The sequence below is a fragment of the Pseudorca crassidens genome, chromosome 10, assembly GCF_039906515.1.
Source record: "Pseudorca crassidens isolate mPseCra1 chromosome 10, mPseCra1.hap1, whole genome shotgun sequence".
NCBI lineage: Eukaryota > Metazoa > Chordata > Mammalia > Artiodactyla > Delphinidae > Pseudorca > Pseudorca crassidens.
The window spans coordinates 53,146,957-53,156,645 of NC_090305.1; the positions used below are offsets into that span (position 1 = coordinate 53,146,957).

At 41.3% G+C, this 9,689-nt stretch overlaps 1 pseudogene; it reads left to right on the top strand.

The window, feature by feature from the left end:
• The first annotated feature begins 6,108 nt into the window (after positions 1 to 6,108).
• Positions 6,109 to 6,959, top strand: LOC137232912 (UPF0538 protein C2orf76-like; annotated as a pseudogene).
• The last annotated feature ends 2,730 nt before the right edge of the window (positions 6,960 to 9,689 follow it).

Genomic DNA, 9,689 nt, shown 5'->3' on the forward strand with positions numbered 1-9,689 from the left:
TAGAAAAGTTAGGTTTACAGAAAACTTGAGCAGATAACACAGAGTTCCCACATACCTCACTCCTCTGCATGCACGGTTTTCCCTTATTAACATAACTTATTAACATCTTGCATTAGTGTAGTACATTTGTTAAAATTCATTAACAAATATTGATACATGATTATTAACTAAAGTCCATAGTTTACATTAGAGTTTACTATGTGTGGTCAATTCTATGGATTCTGACAAATGTAAAATGACATGCATCTGCCATCAAAGTATCATACAGAATAGTTTCACTGCCCTAAAAACCCCTGACCCCCACCTGAATAGTTTCACTGCCCTAAAAACTCCTGACCCCCACCTACTCATCCCTTCCCCCTTCCCCTCAAATCCCTGACAAACATTGACCTTTTTACTGTCTCTGTAGTTCAGCTTTTCCCAGGATATCATATAGTTGGAATCATGAAATCTAGCCTTTTCAGACTGGTTTCTTTTACTCAGCAATATGCATTTACGTTTCCTCCTTAATGCTGAAGTTTTTCATGGCATAATAACTCATTTATTTTTATCACTGAATAATATTCCATTGTGTGAATGTATCAGTTTGTTTATTCACCTATGGAGGGACATCTTATTTGCTTCCAGTTTTTGGCAATTATTAGTAAACATTAATAAATAATAATATAATATTTTATTATAATACAACATTTATGAGCAAGTTTTTGTGTGGACATATTTTCAGTTCATTTGGGTGAGTATCAAGGAGTGGAACTGCTGAAACATATGGTAAGACTATGTTCAACTTTGTAAGAAACTGCCAAACTGTCTTCCGTTGTGGCTGTACTATTTTGCATTCCCCCCAGCAGTGAATTAGAGTTTCTGTTGCTCTACATCCTCGCCAACATTTGGTGTTGACAGTGTTCTGGATTTTTGCCATTCTAATAGGTGTGTAGTAGTATCTCACTGTTCCTTTAATTTGCAATTCCCAAATGACATATGATGTTGAGCACCTTTACGTATGCTATCTGTAAATCTTCTTTGGTGAGGTGCCTGTTCAGATACTTTTGCCTATTTTTTAACTAGGTCATTTATTCCTTATTGTTTTAAGAGTTATTTGTACATCCTTTATCAGGTACATGTTTGGATACAAGTCCTTTATCATGTATACATTTTGCAAATATTTTCTCCCAAATCTGTGGCTTGTCTTTTCATCCTCTTAACAGTGTCTTTCAGAGAGCAGAAATTTTAATTTACTTATCAATATTTTTTCATTCATGGATCATGCTTTAGGTGTTGTATCTAAGAACTAACCACCAAACCCAAGAGCACTTAGATTTTCTCCTATGTTAATTTCTAAAGGTGATATCATTTTACATTTAGATTAATGATTCATTTTGAGTTAATTTTTGTGACTGGTGTAAGGTCTGTAACATCAATATGTATTGTATATCTAGGAGTAAATTCCCAGAAATGAATTTTCAGGGTCAGAGGATTATGTAATTTTGATTGTAATAGGTATTACCAGAATGCATGTTCAGAAAATGTGTTAATACTCTATTTTTGCATCATAAAAACATGAGTAGAAAATTTTACCCATATTCCCACTATAAACTGCTATTATCACTTTTTTTCTGTCTGATGGGTTTGAAAGGATATTTCAGTGTTACTTTTATTTTTATTTCCCTGACTACTAGTTGAATTTGAAAATATATTTTATATTTGGCAGCCATTTATGTTATCTCTTTTACTAATATATTTTTGCACATATTGGGGATTTTATTCTGGTTATTTTTTTATTGCCAATTTGTAAGAACTCTTTATATATTATAGATATTACCCTTTCACTATGTCTTCATTATACTTGTTTTTCTCTGATCTATCTTTTTAATTAAATTTGTTCATGGGTCACTTCATCCTTGACTTTGTTTCCACCCGAAAGCATCCATCATTGGCCAAAATGTGTAGGGAATGACTGAACGGCTCTCTTAGAAAGCTGTAGACATAAGGAAATCACAGAGAAACTAAGGTCATTCTGCCTGGAGGAGAAAATAGTAGGCAGGTGGTTCGCAGGTAGAAGGAAATAAAAAGTTATTTCAAGTATTTGAATGACTGCCATGTGGAAAAAGGATCGCAGTAATTCTGAATGCTCACAAGTGATAGAACTACACTGAAGGAGAATTACACGTAGGCAGTGTTGGGCTTGATATAAGAAAGAAATGTCAGGGCTGCCCCAGAACTAAATGGTAACTTATGGTTTAGAGAATTCCATGAAACATCTGAAGATGGCCAACATAAATATGGAGAGCTCCCAGGAGATGATATCATGGACTAGTTTCTATCATTCATGAGAACTAAAACCAGTTAAAGCATTTCAAAGGAAATGGGGTTCAATACAGATAATTTAGTCATCACAAAACTGTTGGAAGGGCTGGACAAGTTGAAGGCAGGATGCAGGCATTAGTTTTCAGCTTCACTTCTACAGTTCTAGTCTCACAAGATGGACAAATGCTGCAATCACACAGGGGTGGGTAACACAGAGAACCTCTCAGCTAACTTCCTAGCTAGTCTGTAGCTCTGAATCAGGTGAATATCAGGAAAACTCAGAGACCACTGCAAAATCCAACTGCATATATGCAAAGCCCACATAACCATCTGCTGCCACTCTAGAAGAAGAGAAAGCAGCTTTTCACCTCTACTCCACTTTAGTATAAGTGCCTCTCGTTGACAGAGTGTAAATGGTAAATGATATCCACAGGATACCCACAGGGCTGGAAACAAGAGAGCCTGGGAAATATAGTTCATAGACTTCTAGCCCCTGAAGTGCAGAGGAGCATTAGAAGGATATGACAGGGAATAACGTTGTCAAACATGTATAGCAGGGCTCAAGCATCAGTCTGGGGGACAGATGGAGGGTTGTACTTTATGCTATATAGCCTGCTTAAGACTTTTAGAAGCAGGATTCCATAGCACTCTGCATATCTTTCCTTCTGAAATTGCTTTTAAAGGTCGTCTGTCTTTGGAAAGCATGAGCAATGCTGCCTACCTATATATAGATACGATGGAAACACACCCACTATATCACTCTTATAGATTCTGTGCAAACTGTACTTTAAAAGATGTCATTCACTTAAGGTGACCATCTTTGTGACTGCTAAAAACACAAGCCTGTTATTCAGTTCAATTAACGTGTATTGAGGAACACTTTCTATGAGCTGTCAGAGCAATTTTAAAGCCCAAGAGGCCCAGCTAGCCACTGGTGTTGTAGACACAACCATGCACTGCATTGCTTCCCCTACAGCCACAGAATCACTGCAGTGCCTTCTGGATGGCAGGGAAATGAAGACCAGTGGCCTCCTTTCTTGGGTTAATTGCATCATGATAGGCAGGTGGGTCTCCCACCTCCACTCCATTTATGCTCTAAATTTCAGGACCAATTCTATAAAGTCACATAATGAAGATTAAGGAATAGATTTGATTGAGGAAATGAAAAACTCACAAGGGCAAGGTCAGCAATACAGATATTCATAGTATACTTCATCTTTCATTATCCTAATTGAAAGGCATGCCAGGGCCAGGGAGGCAGCCAGGGAGGGGCACCTCTAAGACTTCATTCAAAAGAGATCTGCCATGAGGAGCACAGTGAACAGACAGCCTCCTCTTTTAGGGCCTCTGGAGACAACAGGAAGGCCAGCTCTCCTCCAGAAGCTCCCCAATGGCTGAGCACCATACAAGTTACAGGGGCCTACTCTCACCACCATTATTCAACATACTTTTAGATGTTTTAGCCACAGCAATCAGAGAAGAAAAAGAAATAAAAGGAATCTAAATCAGAAAAGAAGAAGTAAAACTGTCACCGTTTGCAGATGACATGATACTATACATAGAGAATCCTAAAGATGCCACCAGAAAACTACTAGAGCTAATCAATGAATTTGGTAAAGTTGCAGGATACAAAATTAATGCACAGAAATCTCTTGCATTCCTATACACTAATGATGAAAAATCTGAAAGAGACATTAAGGAAATACTCCCATTTACCACTGCAACAAAAAGAATAAAATACCTAGGAATGAACCTACCTAAGGAGACAAAAAACCTGTATGCAGAAAACTATAAGACACTGAGAAAAGAAATTAAAGATGATACAAACAGATGGAGAGATATACCATGTTCTTGGATTGGAAGAATCAACACTGTGAAAATGACTATACGACGCAAAGCAAAATACAGATGCAGTGCAATCTCTATCAAACTACCAATGGCATTTTTCACAGAACTAGAACAAAAATTTTCACAATTTGTATGGAAACACAAAAGACTCTGAATAGCCAAAGCAATCTTGAGAAAGAAAAACAGAGCTGGAGGAATCAGGCTCCCTGACTCCAAACTATACTACAAAGCTACAGTAATCAAGACAGTATGGTACTGGCACAAAAACAGAAACATAGATCAGTGGAACAGGATAGAAAGCCCGGAGTTTAACCCACACACATATGGTCACCTTATCTTTGATAAAGGAGGCAAGAATATACAATGGAGAAAAGACAATCTCTTCAATAAGTGGTGCTGGGAAAACTGGACAGCTACATGTAAAAGAATGAAATTAGAACACTCCCTAACACCATACACAAAAATAAACTCAAAATGGATTAAAGACTTAAATGTAAGGCCAGACACTATAAAACTCTCAGAGGAAAACATAGGCAGAACACTCCATGTAATAAATCACAGCAAGATCCTTTTTGACCCACCTCCTAGAGAAATGGAAATACAAACAAAAATAAACAAAATGGGACCTAATGAAACTTAAAAGCTTTTGAACAGCAAAGGAAACCATAAACAAGATTAAAAGACAACCCTCAGAATGGGAGAACATATTTGTAAACAAAGCAACTGACAAAGGATTAATCTCCAAAATATACAGGCAGCTCATGCAGCTCAATATCTAAAAAACAAACAACCCAATCCAAAAATGGGCAGAAGACCTAAATAGACATTTCTCCAAAGATATACAGATTGCCAACAAACACATGAAAGGATGCCCAACATCTCTAATCATTAGAGAAATGCGAATCAAAACTACAATGAGGTATCACCTCACACCAGTTAGAACAGGCATCATCAGAAAATGTACAAACAACAAATTCTGGAGAGGGTGTGAAGAAAAGGGAACCCTCTTGCACTGTTGGTGGGAATGTAAATTGATACAGCCACTATGGAGAACAGTAAGGAGGTTCCTTAAAAAACTAAAACTAGAACTACCATATGACCCAACAATCCCACTACTAGGCATATACCCGGAGAAAACCATAATTCAAAAATAGTCATGTACCACAATGTTCAGTGCAGCTCTATTTACAACAGCCAGGACATGGAAGCAACTGAAGTGTCCATCGACAGATGAACGGATAAAGAAGATGTGGCACATATATACAATGGAATATTACTCAGCTATAAAAAGAAACAAAATTGAGCTATTTGTAATGAGGTGGATAGACCTAGAGTCTGTCATACAGAGTGAAGTAACTCAGAAAGAGAAAAACAAATACCGTATGCTAACACATATATATGGAATCTAAAAAAAAAAGGTTCTGAAGAACCTAGGGGCAGGACAGGAATAAAGATGCAGGCACAGAGAATGCACTTAAGGACACAGGGACGGGGGAAGGGTATGTTGTGACATACTGAGAGAGAGAGAGTGGCACTGACATATATACACTACCAAAAGTAAAATAGATAGCTAGTGGGAAGCAGCCGCATAGCACAGGGAGATCAGCTCAGTGCTTTGTGACCACCTAGAGGGGTGGGATAGGGAGAGTGGCAAGGAGACGCAAGAGGGAGGGGATATGGTGATATAAGTATACGTAGAGCTGATTCACTTTGTTATACAGCAGAAACTAACACAACAATGTCAAGCAATTTATACTCCTATAAAGATGTAAAAAAAAAAAAAAAAAGTTACAGGGGCCTGGCCATTTTTGCCCAGTGGGGTATTCCTCTGTGGGCAGTCTTAGTGCTGGCCTTCCCTGTTGGGCTGACCAAAACTATCCCAGAGCTGCATCAGGGAATGCCAGGAGCAGTCTCCTTGTGCACATGTGAGGGATTCCCTGGAGTACCTTCCTATGTATGAAATTGCTGGATCGAAAGGAATTTCTTCACGTGGCTTTCAAAGAAGTGACCATTACAGGTCACCTCGTTCATGCATTTGAGCAATGCAATTTCAAACCCGTAGTATATTAAGGGCTTAATTTGGACCAAACTGTAAAGGAATTTACAGTATTTCTAAAGCAAGATGCCCCTTCAGGATCAGCCTACCACCACCACTCAGAAATTATAAATACGCAGGCTTCCCTGGTGGTGCAGTGGTTAAGAATCCACCTGCCAATGCAGGGGACATGGGTTCGAGCCCTGGCCCGGGAAGATCACACATGCCGCAGAGCAACTAAGCCCGTGCACCACAACTACTGAGCCTGTGCTCTACAGCCCTCGAGCCACAACTACTCAGTCTGTGTGCCACAACTACAGAAGCCCGTGCACCTAGAGCCCGCGCTCTACAACAAGAGAAGCCACCGCAGTGAGAAGCCTGCACACCGCAATGAAGAGCAGCCCCCGCTCGATGCAGCTAGAGAAAACCCAAGCAGCAACGAAGACCCAACACAGCCAAAAATAAATAAATAAATTTATATTTATAAAAGAAATTATGAATATAATAAACTAAAGATTATTCCTCAAGCATATAAACCAAAGACAAATGAACATGTGTTGCGTTTGTAAGACAGCAACAGACTCCCGTTGAAAGAGGATGGCTCTCAGAGCAGCTGGAATCACCAATGAGACTGAAACAGCATCTTCTCTGAAGAAGATTATAGAACTACAAAGCTAATCCCATTTCATCTCGTGAGGACCTCCCGGGGCTTCCTTTCTGCATACCTGTATTAAGGGCTGTATCCACGAGCAAGTACAGTACACCTGCCTGAGGTTCTTCCTCCCAAATCTGCCTGCCTTTCTCCTCTCTTGACACAGGTGTCCGATCCACACTGTGGTCTGAAGTCTTCCCGCGCTGGTTCCTCCCTGCTTATCTTTCATGGGCATTATCCCCAACAAATTTCTAGCACTTGTAACTGGGTTTTACACTTTCTGGATGACCTAAAGGAATACAGCCGTGACAGTGGCTGGACACAACGTGGGCTTTGTTCCAGAGGAGGGAGCCTTTCCCTCTTTTTGGCCCCCCATTTTCACATTGCTGGGGTTGGGGTGGGGGAGGGAGGATAAAGAATTCTTATTGCCAAGCAGACCGGATTTGGGATGCCAGCTGTTTACAGCAGTTGTCTGAGAAAGCCAGCTGCTCTGATTCTGTGGAAAATTTGGCTCTTAAGATGATGGAAGATTCTGGTCCTATAGGAAGCTGATTTTATTTTTTAAAATTTTTTTTCTTTATTTTTTTTTATTGGGGTATAGTTGCTTTACAATGTTGTGTTAGTTTCTGCTGTACAGCAAAGTGAATCAGCTGTATGTATACATATATCCCCTGTTTTTTTTGATTTCCTTCCCATTTAGGTCATCACAGAGCATTGACTAGAGTTCTCTGTGCTACACAGTAGGTTCTCATTAGTTATCTAATTTTATACATGGTATCGATAGCGTATATATGTCATTCCCAATCTCCCAATTCATCCCACCCCCCAACTTAGGAACCTGATTTTAGGTGTAGCTTCTTCCACTGGGAGAAAGGCAGTCCTGCTCCCAGATGGCTCGTTGCCCAGGTGACCGAGGGAAACTCCCAGGGATGTTTGGGATAGTTCTGCTCGTTGTTCAATACACAGACAACACTGCTCTTTTTTTTTTTTTTTTTTTTTGTGGTACGTGGGCCTCTCATTGTTGTGGCCTCTCCCGTTGCGGAGCACAGGCTCTGGACGCGCGGGCTCAGCGCCCATGACTCACGGGCCCAGCCGCTCTGCGGCATGTGGGATCTTCCCGGCCCGGGGCACGAACCTGTGTCCCCTGCATCGGCAGGCGGACTCCCAACCACTGCGCCACCAGGTAAGCCCAACACTGCTCTTTTTATTCACACACCATGGCAAGCCTTCAAAGCAGGAGTTACTTAGGCAATCCTGGATTCTACAGCTCTCCATTCCTAACTTAGAGCAGGGCTATACATGCATTCCCTGATCTTAAAACTTTCAACTAAAAAAAAAAAAGTCCAGCTGGAGAGATGCACACTGTCACATGTGTACCACTCTGTGCTCCAACACCAAAAACTAGTTGGGCTTGTTGTTAGGTTTTGCAAGGATTTATTTTCTCTCATTTTCCCTCCAACATGCCACCCCCAATCCTTACCACCCCTAGCACCATAAAACCATCCTTCTTCCCTCCCCTTCACTTCATTTGTTCTCTCTGCTGCAGGAAGAAAGAATTAGCACAATCCATTTTTTTTGAACAATTGATTTATTGCAAGGAGCAGAGTGCAGTTCACATGTTCCTGTACCAATACCTCCTTGAAAAAGAGGGTGGAGAAATGAAGACACAAACAAGGCAAATTGTACTAAACAAAGTGATAACAGGTTTTCTAGCAAGAGAATCCAGGACTTGGGTGCCTAATTTGGGTATCTCTGCCCCTCCCCCAATGTCTAAGCACAGCCGCAAATAGACACCAACAGAGAAGCATGGCAGCATGTAGGAGAGTGGGAATCACAGGAGTGGACTAAGGTCTTATTTGGCTCATAATACGCAGAAGGCAGCCTGAAAGCTTTCTGGTCCAACACTTCCACTTACAGATGAGGAAACAGGTGCAATACCTTAACCGACTCAGAGTTTTACAACTAGTTGTGGTCCCTCTGAAGTAGGACCCCGGTCTCCAGACCCCTAATCTAGTGTTCTTTCCTCAGTGCCTGAAGTGTTTCTTGGTCATTTGACATTTTTCTGCCTCTACAGGCCCAGCTGCTTCTGTATAACACTTACCAAGGATAAACCTAAATGGGGTGGCCCTTATTTCCTCTTTACTTGCAGCAAGGATATGGCATAGTCAGCAGGCATCGTATGAACTGGCAACAGCACTGTAACCTTCCGCCCAGGGGCCGGCTCCTTATACTCTTCTACCACCTAACTTGCCCTCTTGCGTCCAACAGCCCCACCATCAGCCACATTTATTGCATTCTCCACAGAAGAGAGAAGCACAATTTATAAAGTCGATGAAGGGCATTGAAATCTTTGGTTTCAATAAGCAAGAATGGACACTGGCAGGCAACTAGTCCTCTCCTGTACTGAGTCAGTTCCCTACAGTTATTATGTGTGGTCATTTGCATCACTGGCCCCAATATTTTATCTCTTCCTGAATTCACACCCTTTTCCATATGTGGCCACTTTGCTTTGTCAGCTTAACTAAGTTGGAACTCCATTTCCCAAAATTTTCTTCTGTCTGGTCCTGGATGAAGTTGGCCACTAGAAAAATTTATGTGAGTTTTGGAAAAGGGAAGTAAAGCAGCAGCCACTGTCTATGTTCTGGAGGTGTGTGTCAGGCCTGGCGCCGCTGCAGCCCCTGTACATTGTCACCGCCATGCATGCTCCCCTTGTTGGCACGGAGGACAGCCAGCCCACAGGTCCTCCAGTTCCTGCTGGAAATCCTCCTTCACCTTCTGCAGCTCCTGTGCCAGCAATGTGTGCGGCCGGCCACACACACACCAGCAAGGGCACCAGCCTCCCTACAAGTC